Consider the following 14,162-nt stretch of genomic DNA (forward strand, 5'->3'; position numbering starts at 1 on the left):
AAGCCACTCCCATAGGAGTTGTTGTATCATCAGTGGAAGAAGTGGTCCTTGCAACACTTGAAGGTCTAGAAGAAGCTATTGAAGAGAGAGAGGAAACTCTGATATTCTGGCAAGGTGAAAAAGACACTCTTGTGATCTTGGGATTGAATTCTGGTACAGGAGGCGGAGGGGAAGGCAGTAGAGGAGGTGGAGGTGGAGACGAACCAACAGACTCTGAGTTGGAACCATCAGACTTCGAAAGAGAGGAAGAGGATGATGAAGAAGAAGATATGGCTGACCCAAATCTTGAATGGATGACTCAGGGACCATTGGCTCTCCTGACCATTCTACACAAGATGTCGAGGCGAGCAGAGAGAATGAACATTGATTTCGAACCCGACAGTACGGTGAAGGCAGAAGACCACTTAAACAACTTCTACCTACAACTGCAAACCCTTGAGGTACATTATGATGATGTAGCATGTATATTGTTCCCATGTACCTTGGATGGTCGCACAACTGCTTGGTATCACAGCCTTCCACCGAACTCTATACAGAACTGGGTTGCATTCAAATGCATGTTCCTTGAGAAGTTCGTTGATGACAAGACCCCAACCATGCTACTCAAAGAGTTGGGAAGCCTCAAGATGGAGGGAAAAGAGAAAGTGAAAGATTTCAATCAAAGGTTTACACATATATTGAACAAGTTCGCAGCAGACACTAAACCTCATGACTCCATCACCACTGATTACTACACGTCCGCACTGCCAACCAACATTGCGCAGTTCGTCAAGTGAGTTGCGAAACCAACACTGTTGGAAAACTGTGAAGAGGCTATCATTGTTGAGAAAGACCTGCATGCAGTTGGAGTCATCAAGGATGATGAATTGGAAAAGGACTCCAAGGATGTGAGTAGGAAGTCCCAAGCAACGGTGAGAAAGGGTAGAGATAAGGAAGCAACCGATATTGAGACCCTCACTCGTCTTGTCAAGAGATTGACCACTGAAATGTCCAAACTAAAACAATGTAAAACAAACACATTTTCAAGCAGTCATCCGCCTAGGCAGAGACAGGCAAGCAGCTCATCAAGCACTAGCCAGTTCATTTCAAAAACTGCATAGAAGCCTGTGTTCCAGCTCAAACAGTGTGCATATCTGAATTTATTTTCTTTCCACGAAGAACATCATCCCGACAACTCTTGTTCGGGTTGGAAGTGAGTTAAAAATGCTTTCTACAGTCGTGCATGTGATGTGGGAAGTAATATGCAGGAGTAACCAGAAGACACTGACAATGACAAAGAGGTTGCACCTAATGAGCCATCAAGCTCTGGGTATGTGGTGAACGCGTATCAGTGCTCGCAAACGATGTCAAAGACGAACACCGAGAAGTAGCCCCGAAAGCAAATTGACCATTACAGTCTTAGGAGTAAAGGGGCTCCCCCCACACTTGGGGAGATGCAAGAAAATATTAGACTGCTGATAAGGAAGACCGATCCACTGGCTGCCCCAAAGTAGAAAAAAAATGCAAGTCCAGGAAGACAATGGCGTACAAAAGCACATCCATGAGCAACAAGCTGCAAAACATTCCGCTGGACAACATGAACACTCGTTTTACCCTGGACACCTTTGTGAGTCTACCACCTCTAGATTACAACATTCTTGATGACATGAAGAAAAATCAGGCGAACAGCAGTTTGTTCGAGTTGGCTAAGATCCAGAGTCAGTGAGATATCCTGCTACGTGCATTGGGACAGACCACAGCAGACAGCGCAACCTCTACCAGCAAGGGAGCAAGCACACCTCTTGGATCACTTTCCACAGTGCTCAATACACTCCGGATGGAAGAAGAAAACTCAAGTTGCCTTCCATTCCTACTTTCATTTGAAGTTTTCATCTGCAATGTTCACAATTGTTTGGTTGATTCTGGCACTGCGGCCAACGTCATGTCATTCTCCATTGCTAAGAAGATAAATACACAATGGAGCAAGACATCTACGTGAATCATCCAACTTGATCGAATATGAGTACCAACCATTGGTAAACTGCAAGACGTAATCATCCGACTATCTCGTGACAGTCGAGTCCACCAATGCATCAACATAGTTGTTGTGGACATACCGGAAGCATATCGTCTATTACTCAGGAAAGACTGGTCCAGCAAGCTAGATGGATATTTTTCTACAAACTGGTCTCACGTGTGGCTTTCGTACAAGGGCAAGTGAAACCAGATTCGGGTATAATCTGAGAGGTACATGAAACATAATTTCACTCCCATCAATGGCAAGAATGAACCATTGGCCTTCGCAGAACTCATGTTCAGCAACTGCCTCCTTGAGACAACATTGGGGTGTTATCCTACATGGCCAGCTCCAACCCCACCAAACGCACAGTTGGGACTCCTTCCTTGCCCAACTGATGGTAATGAAACTTGTACAACACATTGTACCAATAGTAACAGTAGTAGCAGTAGTACTAGCACATCAAGCGGTCTATGTACAGATGAGTTGTGGACCATGTACTTTGACGGATCAAAGACACAGGATGGCTCAGGAGCCGGGTGTGTTCTGATCGACCCTTGCAACAGGAAGCATCTAGTATCAAGTTGCTTGGAGTTCGAGTGCACGAACAATGTAGCAGAATATGAAGCACTCATGTTGGGCTTGCAGAAAGCCATCAGCCTCAACATGATCATACTCAAAGTGGTAGGTGATTCAGAGATAGTGGTACGATAGGTACGTAACACCATTCATTGTTTATCACCGCATATCAAAAGTTACCAACAAGATGTATGGCGACTAATCTCAAACTTCCAAGAATTTAATATGATTTCCGTACCACGTACGCGTAACGTAACTGCCAATGCACTGGAAAATGCAGCCTCGAGAATGTCACCGATTAGGGATAGATTTACTATTGAAATTTTGTACAAACCATCTATCCCGGACAACATAACTAACTTACACGTGTTTAATGATGATCAACAAATACTGCACTTCATGGCCAATGCTAACATCTTCAAAGATGCAGTGATAGAAGATGATGAGCATGAGCGCTCTCTACAAGCGGAAGCTAGTAACATGAAAGGCCACATTATCAGAAAAAGGTGTGGCATCATTGGAAAATCTATATGACTTGCAAGAATGGTTCCAGGGGCCAAGGAACAACAAGACCCACAGTTCCACCATGAGGCACGAACTGATAAACTTGGGAACATAACAAGATTCGAAGTTTGTCAATCTTGGTACATGTTGTACACAGTAAGAGCGACAAGCCTTTATCCACTTGTTTAAACAATACCGAGATGTGTTCACGTGGACGTATGATGATTTGAAAACTTATAACACATAGATCATCCAACATATCATCCCAATCAAAGAAGGGGTCAAGCCATATCAACAAAAGTTGAGGAAAGTACATCCGTCACTTGAACCCCTCATACAGAAAGAGCTTACTAAGATGTTGGATGCACGGATCATATACAAAGTTCGACATTCCACATGGGTCTCCAACCTTGTTCTTGTATGAAAGAAGAATGGGGGTTCTTGTATGAAAGAAGAATGGGGAAATCTGCTTGTGTGTCGATTTTTGGAACGTAAATGGCGCCTTGGACAAAGACAACTACCCCATGCCATCCATGGACCATATTTTGCAAATAGTATCTTGGGCACAGATGTTTTCTCTATTTGACAGTTTCTCAGGATATAATCAAGTTCCAGTAGCAGAACCTGACAGACTCAAAACTACTTTCCATACCAAGTGGGGTACGTTCGCTTATAGACAAATGTCGTTTGGGCTTGTAAGCACAGGTGCAACATTTCAGTGCGCTATGGACATCGCTTTTCGTGGACTCATTGGACAGAGCGTGGTGGTATACTTAGATGATGTGACTGTGTTCTCAAGAAGACGAGAAGACCACATACACCATCTGAAGAAAATCTTTGAGTGTTTCCAGAGATACGGGATTTCCTTGAACCCAAAAAAGAGCGTATTCGCCGTGTCGAAGGGGAAACTCCTCGGACACATTGTTTCCAAGAGTGGGATCAAGGTGGATCCAGACCAGGTCCAAGCCATTACACAGATTCCTTACCCGGTCAACAAGAAAGCTATGAAATCCTTCTTGGGCAAGATAAACTTCCTCCAGAATTTCATCTCGGATTATGCACTAATAGTTAAGACCATGCAGGATGCACATGCTTATGCCTGCAAGTGCCCAGATCAAGCAGTCCATTGCAGAAGCACATGTGCTCTACAACCTAGATTTCAAGAAATATTTCCTACTATACAACTTCGCTTCCGATAACTCACTAGCTGCAGTACTCACTCAGAAAGACAAAGCTAATGATGAACATCCCATCTCTTTCATGAGTGAAAGCATGCAGGGACTAGATCTCAACTACCCCGCCATTGACAAGCTAGATTATGTAGTTTATAAGGTGGTGAAACACTTCAGGCCCTAATTGCTGAAAAACCATTGCATAGTCTTCATCCCCCACCCAGCAGTCTGCACATTGTTTGTACAACAAGAACTGGGTGAACGACGTGCGAACTGGATGACAGGCTTGCACGAATATGATCTTGAAATCAATCCAGTGCACACGATCAAAGGACATGGGCTTTACGACTTGCAACTGAAGCAGTGCATGCTCTGGAGAATGAAGAAGAGCTCACCGGTTGGGAGCAGGAGATTGAGATGTATTACATAAGGCGAGAAACACCCACTGAAGATGAAACCTCTTGGTACACAGATGTGCATCAGTACCTTGAGCACGACACCATACCCTCTCACTTTTCTATCAAACAGAAGAGGGCATTGTGCTTGAAAGCCTTAGCATATTAGTTGGTACACAGAGTGCTTTATAGAAAGCACAATAATGGAGTTTTTCTCAGGTGCCTGAAGGCACATGAATCAGAGAAGGTACTTCAAGATCTGCATGAAGGACTCGTCGGGGGTCACTTTTCGGGAAATACCATTGCACACAAAGTTATGCGAGCTGGTTTTTACTGGCCCACATTGTTCAAGGATGCACATGCTTATGCCCGCAAGTGCTCGGTCTGTCAGAAATGTGCCGACATAACACAAAGATCAACAGCCCCACTTCACCCTGTTGCAGTGACCGAACCATTCCAACAGTGGGATCTGGACATCATTGGGGAAATTTTCCCTCATTCGTCAAAACAACACCGCTATATCCTAACAGCAATTGACTAATTCACGTAGTGGACATAAGCAGTTCCGCTCAAGCAAGTGAATGACCAGGAGGTCATCAGCTTCCTCCAATAGAATATCATCTCACGCTTAGGCATTTCGGTATCACTTGTTTTTTATAATGAAACTTATTTTTCGTCTTTGAAACTCTATGACTTTGCATTACAGAGTGGTATTGTGCTAAATCATTCATCGAACTATTACCCGCAAGGAAATGGTCTAGCATTGTCCACGAATAAAAACCTCATCCGTATAATCAAGAAGACCATTTTGTCTAAGCAACATAACTAGCATACCACCCTAACGAATACATTATGGGTTGACCATGTAACACCTAAGCACTCTATGAATACCTTGCCATACTTCCTAGTTTATGGTAAAGAAGCCATCCTTCCGCCAAATATCTACTTACCTGCACTTTAGCTTTCCCAAGAATCCCAAGGCAAGGCTTGCCAGCTAGATCAACGTAGGATGGATGCTCTCCATAAGCTTAAGGAAGAAAGGATGAAAACAAAAGAAAAATTCACACTCCACTAGAACTGTATCAAGAGATGGTTCGATAAGAAGTCTGCAGGGAAAGCTAACTTCGATGTGTGTGACTTAGTTCTGAAATGGGATAAGCCCCATGAAGACAAAGGTAAACATACAAAGTTCCAGTCCCTTGTGGATTGGCCCATACACAGTCCACGAGAAGCTTCGAACAAACACGTATCATTTGTGATCACTTGATGGGAAGATTGAAAACCTCCCTATCAACGGCCAAGATCTCAAGCATTATTTTCAATAGTTTAGGCCGCGCCTGTGCCATGTACATAGTTTACTTGCTTCTTGTTGTTTTCATCTTGTTTTCTTTGATTATCATCTTTGTTTTTACTTTGTTTGATTCTACTTACTATTTTTGTTTTGTTTTCTTTGTATATTACTATTTTTGTTTTCGGAAATAAGTTTTGCCAAATACTACGTTCTAGATTTTGAATAGAGTATGTGGCTGAAATTTGAAGAGACTTGTGACACTGTAGCACTTGGCCAGACTTGTGTCCGTCTTCTCTATGCTTGGTTATAACCTTCAGCTGATGAAGTCTTGACGGAAAATACGAACCGTCTGCAAGGGAAGTTTTGGTCCAACCATGAACCTGTGTCCACACTGGGAAGCCCCACGCCTGTACCCAGCCTTCTACTCTGTGTGTTCAAGCTCATCCAACTAGTAGAAATGGAGAAGGGGAAATCTAAATGAGCAAACCTATGTCAGAGGTCTTACATGCTTCTATGAAGGAACAACCTATTCTGCTCTCAATAAGTTAGGATCCCTCTTCCGCCCCAAAAATAAATAAGTGCCTATGAAAATTCCTCTTGAAAAATACAAAGGTGAAAGAAGAGAAAGGCTTCCTGCACAGAGAGGTGAAGCATGCAATTCCATTGCGGTACTGACCAGACTCGTTGGCAGTGGAGCAATGTGTGTGTTCCTGCATGACTCCGCTGGGTACTGTCTAGGCCTGCTGGTAGTGGAGCAACACCAAAGATGAAAACTTATTCTCTGAAAATCTTTAACTTGCGAGCTAACTTACCCTTCCTGAATTCGAAATGTTGAGATCAAGCTGAATGTTTGATTGTGTTTGACTGAGTTGGAAAAGGGTAAGCCATGTACATCCATGGGGTAAGTGGGGAAGCTGAAGTAACTCGCACAATGATTCAATACTCCCCGAAAAACCAAGGCCTTGTGCTAGCAATGAACCAAGACAGAGAAACTGGAGTTCTACCAGTGTGTCGCCAAGTGTTGTAGTGACTACAAACACCCTCCAAAATTTTGGCCTGCACCAATTTCGGAGCCTCGCTTGAGAGTTTCACTTGATGACTACATACACTCGTGTTCACTCCGTGAGGTCGTGTGAGTCCTTGCATCCACCTTGCTTGTTCATTTCATTCAAGTTTTTGCATGTTGGTGTCTAAGTCATGCTTGCGACCATGTTCTAGTTACACTCAAAGTCTTCGATTCATATGTGCTTGTTGTGTTCGCCATGAAAGCATCTGTCGCACACACATAGAGTCACATTCACTATCGTGCAAATGTCATCTTGATCAATGAATGGTCAATCACGAGTGTTGCGCTTCTTACTTGCACTGTTGGTCAGTCATGTTGAACATGTGTGTCTAGATGGTTTGTGTCATTTCGTCGTCAAGTCATGTGAGTGTGTGTTTGTATGATCACCTATGCATCTTTCGATCGTTCCCACACTTAGTCATTTTTGCTGAAGTTTTGATGACCAGACTCCCCTCTAACAGTTGGACCATTACACCGCCATCGACTTGATTGAATGTCAACCAAAAAAATGCATAAGCACCAAGCTAGTCTTTTCAAGCTGCGCTGCCCGCAAGCAATTCAATCAACTCTCATGCTGGCCACCTAGACAGTCGGGACCGATAGTCACCCCGGGGGTGAATCGCCTAAAAAAATTTCACAGAGGCCATTGACCTTACTCTCTAAGCTAACTAAGAAAAATGCGCAGACAGACCGGACATACACTAAGTTCCCGTCCCTGTCTCCCCTTAGAAAATTGCACAATCTTCCCAGTCAAGTCATCCTGACAGTCGACCGACTGCTCATCCCAGAAATTGCATAGTTTTCATGAGCAGGCCTTCTGCTGCCCAGCAATCCACTCAGCTCAGAAGTTGCACAGAGATGATCAGCAAGTCAGCCTCTCGGCCTCAGTGCAGTTTCCCCTGCCAGTAGCTCCTAGCAGTAGACTTCGAGTTCCCTCCAGGAATTGTGCAGTTTTTGCTACCAGTGACCTCAGCAGCCAAATTTCAGTTCCCTCTAGGAATTGCACAGTTTTGATTGCTAGTGACCCAAGCAGCCAACTGCCAGTTCCCTATGGGAATTGCGCAGTTTTGGCTGCTAGGCTCCCGAGCAGTTCCTCCCAAAAACTGTGCAATCTCTGTCTGCTGACCTTTCTTGCAGCCTAGCCTGTTCCTCCAGAAATTTGTGCAAATTTGGCCTTCCAGACCCTGTTGCCCACTCATTCTATAAACTACACAGATCCTGCCTACCTTGCCTTCCTGCATCCCGGACTGTCCCTCCCAAAATTTGCATAATTTTTCCTTCCAGCCGAGCCAAACCTCACAGACAGTCACTATCGACTTGGATCGCCCATCTCCATCATTCAGTGATTCTTGCGGAATTTTCATTAGCAGTTCTTGGAGCCATCATCCCACTTCGCAGCCTTGCTGCCTCTCTCGATCACCTGCATCCGAAATGATCATGTGTTACAGTAGACTAGGAGGTTTTGGATTTGATATCATCTCATCATGAGTGATTGCAGGTACAGGTACACCAACAAACATGGCGCGATGATGAATGGGATGAACGAAGGGACCACATGTAGAAGGATAGGTTCACCAACAGATGAGCGAACAATGCATGCGAAGAGATGTGCTCATGAACGAACATGAACCTTCGTGAACAGATGAGCCTATCAATCCTCCCAACATGCAAGCAAGGAACAACATGCCAAAGCTTCATCAAGTGAACCAAAGACCATCGAGGACTCCGCACACTTCGCCATGCGGAGGTGAAGCTGTGATACACCATGAAGGCATACATCACCCAGCAACATTGTAACTCAACATGCACTCCAACAGCAGCACGAATTTACTAGCACAGTCATGTCGAGTCATGTTGCCCACATCTCTACTATGGGCTATGTTTTCAAGTAATGTAATGTAATGTGGAAGTCCAAGAGACCCACTTGTTGTACAAAGAGTCATTTAAAGTCGAAAATTCATGGAATTCAAATAGTCATGAGGGTAGTCAAACATCCACAAGGGTCAATTTCACCCTTGGCTATAAATACCCCCCTCATTTGTACATGAAGGGACTTTTCACCTCAGCTCCTCCCACATAGCCAAGAGAGTATATAATCTTTTCTTTGAGTAAGTAGTGGCTCCAACGCCCCGCACTCGAGGTTAGCGATATATGGTGTAACAATGTGTCTTGGAATTCCGAAGCCTGCTAACAGGCCAACACATTTTCACACATCTATTTTAATTGTTGTAAGACTAATCTTTAACACTTGTGATGCATGTTGCTTTAACCCATGTTCTACATTTGAACTATTTCACTTGTTGTAATACATAATCTATTAATGGAAATGTGTTGTATATGTTGTTAACGCTGTCTCGCCCGTGTAGACTACTCTCCTGGACACCAGACAAACATTTCACATAAAACTTGCTGTAACAATCATTGCACTCGTTCAGATTCTTCCGTTGAGTGTTGTACGTGTTATCTTACCTTGTGTGTTGTGACTGCCGCATCCGTGTGGACTGCTCCTCCAGAAGCTGTGCACATCCTGTTGTGTTATGTGTTCCTAGCCAAGATGGGACTTCATCCCAACCAACTTGGGACTCACTCCCACCCTCTACCTCTATAGTGAAAGAACCATTAACACAAGTGACACTTACACTCACTAGGCACGCGAACCTCACTTCTCGGAGACAAAGCAGACCACTCTCCTGTGCTGACAGACAAGGGTTGAGGCAAATACTTAAGACAATGGCAACTGGGCCATCATACCGGATGGGACTCCCACACGAAAAAGTGTGAGGTATAATTGGGACTTCATACCAGGGTGACCCCCTGAATGTTGGCGGGTCTAGCACTGTCAACACATGGTTGAGAAATGGACATTATGCATAGACGTTTCTTATTATTCCAATCCAGGACAAGTTTTGATTACTTATGTGCTATACAATATTGTGATGAACAAAGTCCTCCAAAGGAAAAATAATGTACCTAGAAGGATGACAAACAATGAATCACATTATATTGCACTGATAGAAGGCTTATGAATAGCTAGGGAGTATGGATCCAATGGAATTGTAGTCTTCACCAATTCTAAACTTGTGTGCAACCAAATGAAAGGCATGTACCAAGTCAAAAAGGAGAAGTTAAAACAACTGCATGGGGAAGCAAAAAATATTTCTAGTCAATTTCAATCATTTAGCATAAGATGTTGTGCAAATTTTAATAGGATGTCTAGTGATCTATTGTATGGGGCAATGCCAATTCAAGATTTATGTGTGAAATATGAATTGGTGTCAAGAAGCTCTCCATCAAAATTTATTCATGGACATGTAAGGTATCTTTGATATGTGTGTGTTTTTTAGTTATAAATGCGGTGTTTTTAATGACCATGTCTTTCAATACTATACTAAGTGTGCCCCCACTATGTAAGCACAACTTGGTGAACCTGACATGTTTTAGAAAATTTTGTATTTAATTATCAAAATGTGCACTTCAACATTTGTGGTTTTAGTGTTGAGTATATTTGAAATGAAGAATTTACACTAAATCATTTTGAAAAAACCCTTGGATAGTTACATTTAATTGTCTTATTAATTTTCTGAATTCCTGATCTTTTCAAATAGAAATTTTAAAGATTTTTAAATGCATGAAGTAACTTGGGTTTATATATATATATATATATATGGATCAAGGGTTTGGATCATCACATGAGTGGTTACCACCTGGTTCTTCTAGGTGTAAACGGGATTGAGCATCAACTGAGTCTCATGCATCGACTAGAGGGCAACTTTCAGTTATGCAACCAGCTCATAAAATAGAAGAAAGGATAGATCAACGCCTTCAAAATTAGCCTCTTCGAGGGGAAACCTCCTTTACATTACACAAATGAACAATTCTTAGATGATACAAATGAAAAAACCTCCTTTCTATATATAGGAGTCTAAGGGGTTACAATATAATCAAAGCCGATATAACAATAATAATATAAGGGCACAAAAATAACAATAGTGGGCTTCTATGGGGCACAATTATAACAATATGGGGATGATTGGGGCACAACAATAACAATAAGGTTTGCAATGAAAATAGTAATGGGGGAACCACTAGTATTATAGGGACCTAACATGCCCCTCTCCTTCAAAAAAGTGTTGTCCTCAATGCTTGAGTAGTTCTGGATGCTTCTGTATAAAATTGTCACCCTCCCATATGGAATCTTCAGTAAGTAAGTCTTCCACTTGATGATATACTTCGAAATTGATCGATTTCGTAACTGTCGAGTTCTTGTTTCTGTGACTTCTTCATGTTCCAATATGATTTTTCCTTCCTCATCAAGTTCTGGAAATGTTGTTTGAACTGGGAGTTTGTCACCTATAACCTTCTTTAAGCATGAAACATGGAAAACTGGGTGCACTCGAGAAGCTGCAAGAAGATCCAATTTGTATGCCATAGTACCAATATTCTGTAATACCTTGTACAGAACATAATACTTTGGTGATAATTTATTATCCTTCTTAGCTTGCTTCAGGGAAATTTGTTTATATGGTTGTAGCCATAGGAATACCCAGTCACCTACATCAAAACTTCTTTCACTGCAATGTTGATTTGCCTATTGCTTCATTATATTCTGCGGCAACCTGAGGTTATCCTTTAAGAGTTGTAGAACCTGTTTTTGATGCTCGATGTGATCTTCCACTGCTTGAACCTTAGAATTTTATCTTAAATATGATGTGATGGACGGTGGATGATATCCATAAAGTGCCATAAATGGTGTCATTTTTGCTACAATATGGAAGGAAGTGTTATGCCACCATTCAGCCAGAGGAAACCATTTGACCCATTGTGTATGTTTATCATATATAAAGAAACGAAGATATACTTCCAAACATCTATTTACTATATTAGTTTGCCCATCATATTGAGGATGATAAGATGCGCTATGAGCTAACTGAGTACCAAGACAAGAAAATAATTTTGTCCAAAAATTTCTAGTGAAAATGGGATCTCTGTCGCTTACAATAATCTTTGGGTTTCCATGTAACTTTTGAATTGTTTCCATAAATGCAGTAGAAATTGTACTTGCTTTAAATGGATGCGATAATGCACAAAAGTGTGCATACTTGGTAAGTATGTCAACTACCACCATGATGACACTCTTCCCTTTGGACTTGGGTAAACCTGTGATAAAATCCATTGAAACCTCCTCCCAACGTTTCCTTGGAATGGATAAAGGTTGTAATAAACCTGGGGTATTAATCGTTTCAACTTTATTTTGTTGGAAAACCAAACATTCCGCCACAATCTTTTGAATATCTGATTTAAGGCCATCCCAAAAAAAATTCATTCTTAACCCTGTGGTAAGTTTTTAAAAATCCTGAATGCCCTCCTAAGGGAGAGGTGTGCAATTCCATAAGAATGTTTTGTTTGAGTTGGGAATTATTACATAGGTATAAGTGATCTTTGTACCATAACGAATCATTTTTCCAAGTAAATGTATAAGATGTATTTGGATCTTGTTGTAACATTTGAATACCTACCCACACTTATTCATCATTCTTCCATTCATCCCTTGCTTTGTTTATCCAATCTGGTTGGATAATAGAAATGGCACAAAGAAATGCTTCCACATCCTCATCCTTTCTTGAGAGTGCATCTGCCACAATATTTTGCTTCCCTTTTTGGTAGATGATTTCAAAGTCATAACCCAACATCTTTATGACCCATTTTTTCTTCTCTTACGAAGATAATCTTTGTTCTAAAAAGTATTTAAGACTATCATGATCCGTTTTTACCTTGAAGTGTCTTCCCATTAGGTAGGGTCGACATTTCTTAACTTCTTGTAGTATTGCCAACATTTCCTCCTCATAAATAGCTTTGTGTAAATATTTTCCTTTGATTGGACGACTTTCGAAAGCAATGGGTCTTTCTTCTTTCATTAAAACAACACCAATTCCATTTCCTGAGGCATCACATTCCACAATAAAGGTTTTTGTGAAGTCTGGCGTAGCTAAGACCGGTGCTTGGCATATTGCCTCTTTAAGTTGTTCAAAGGCTTTCATTGCTTCTAGAGTCCATGAAAATGCATCTTTCTTCAATAATGTTGTTAGAGGTCCTGCTATTCTCCCATAAATCTTAACAAACTTGTGATAATACCCTGTCAACCCGAGAAATCCTCGTAGATGCTTTATGGATGTGGGGATTTTCCATTTCTTAATGGCTTTAATTTTTCTAAGGTCTACCTTAACACCTTCATGAGATACAATATGACCCAGATATTCCACCTCTTGTACTCCAAAGAAACATTTGGAGCTTTTTGCAAATAATTTTTTCTCCTTCAATAGTTTGAGCACCTTGTCAACATGTTGAACATGATCTTTCCAAGACTTGTTGTAGATTAGTATATCATAAAAAAATACTAACACAAATTTTCTAAGGAAGGGTTTGAAAATGGAATTCATCAAACCTTGAAATGTAGAAGGTGCATTGGTAAGGCCAAAAGGCATGACCAAAAATTCATAATGACCCTCGTGAGTTCTAAATGTTGTTTTCATAATGTCTTCAATCTTCATTCTGATTTGATGATATCCTGAATGAAGATCCAACTTGGTGAAGTAAATTGATCTATGCAATTCATCCAATAATTCATCAATGAGAGGAATGGGAAATTTATCTTTAATAATGAGCTTGTTGAGCTCCCTATAATCTGGACACATGCACCATGACCCATCCTTCTTGTGCATCAATATTAATGGAGCAAAGAAAGAACTTTGACTAGGTTGAATTATACCAACCTATAGCATTTCTGCAACCATACGTTCAATTTCACTCTTTTTGGCATAGGAATATCTGTAAGGCCTGATGTTTGGAGGAAAAATTCATCGAATCAAATGAATATCATGATCATGACTATGAATAGGTGGGAGGCCTTTGGGAGTCTCAAATACCTTGGAATACTTGTCTAAGACTTTTTGGAGATATGGAGAAATAGATGATTTCGATGTGGGAACCTCTAGTGAACATAATTGTGCAATTACACCTCGTTATTATTTCTTTAGAAGCTTTGTCATTCCGTTAGAGTTGAATATCTTTCCTGGATTCCCTACGATACCCCTTACTTCAACTTCCTTTCCTTCCAAAGAAAATTTCATGAAAAGTTCTTGAAAATTAAAAGCTATTGTAC

The sequence above is a fragment of the Pinus tabuliformis genome, chromosome 8 (assembly GCF_031772625.1).
Source record: "Pinus tabuliformis cultivar Carrire ecotype Pingquan chromosome 8, CPIR1, whole genome shotgun sequence".
In the NCBI taxonomy this organism is placed as follows: Eukaryota; Viridiplantae; Streptophyta; class Pinopsida; order Pinales; family Pinaceae; genus Pinus; species Pinus tabuliformis.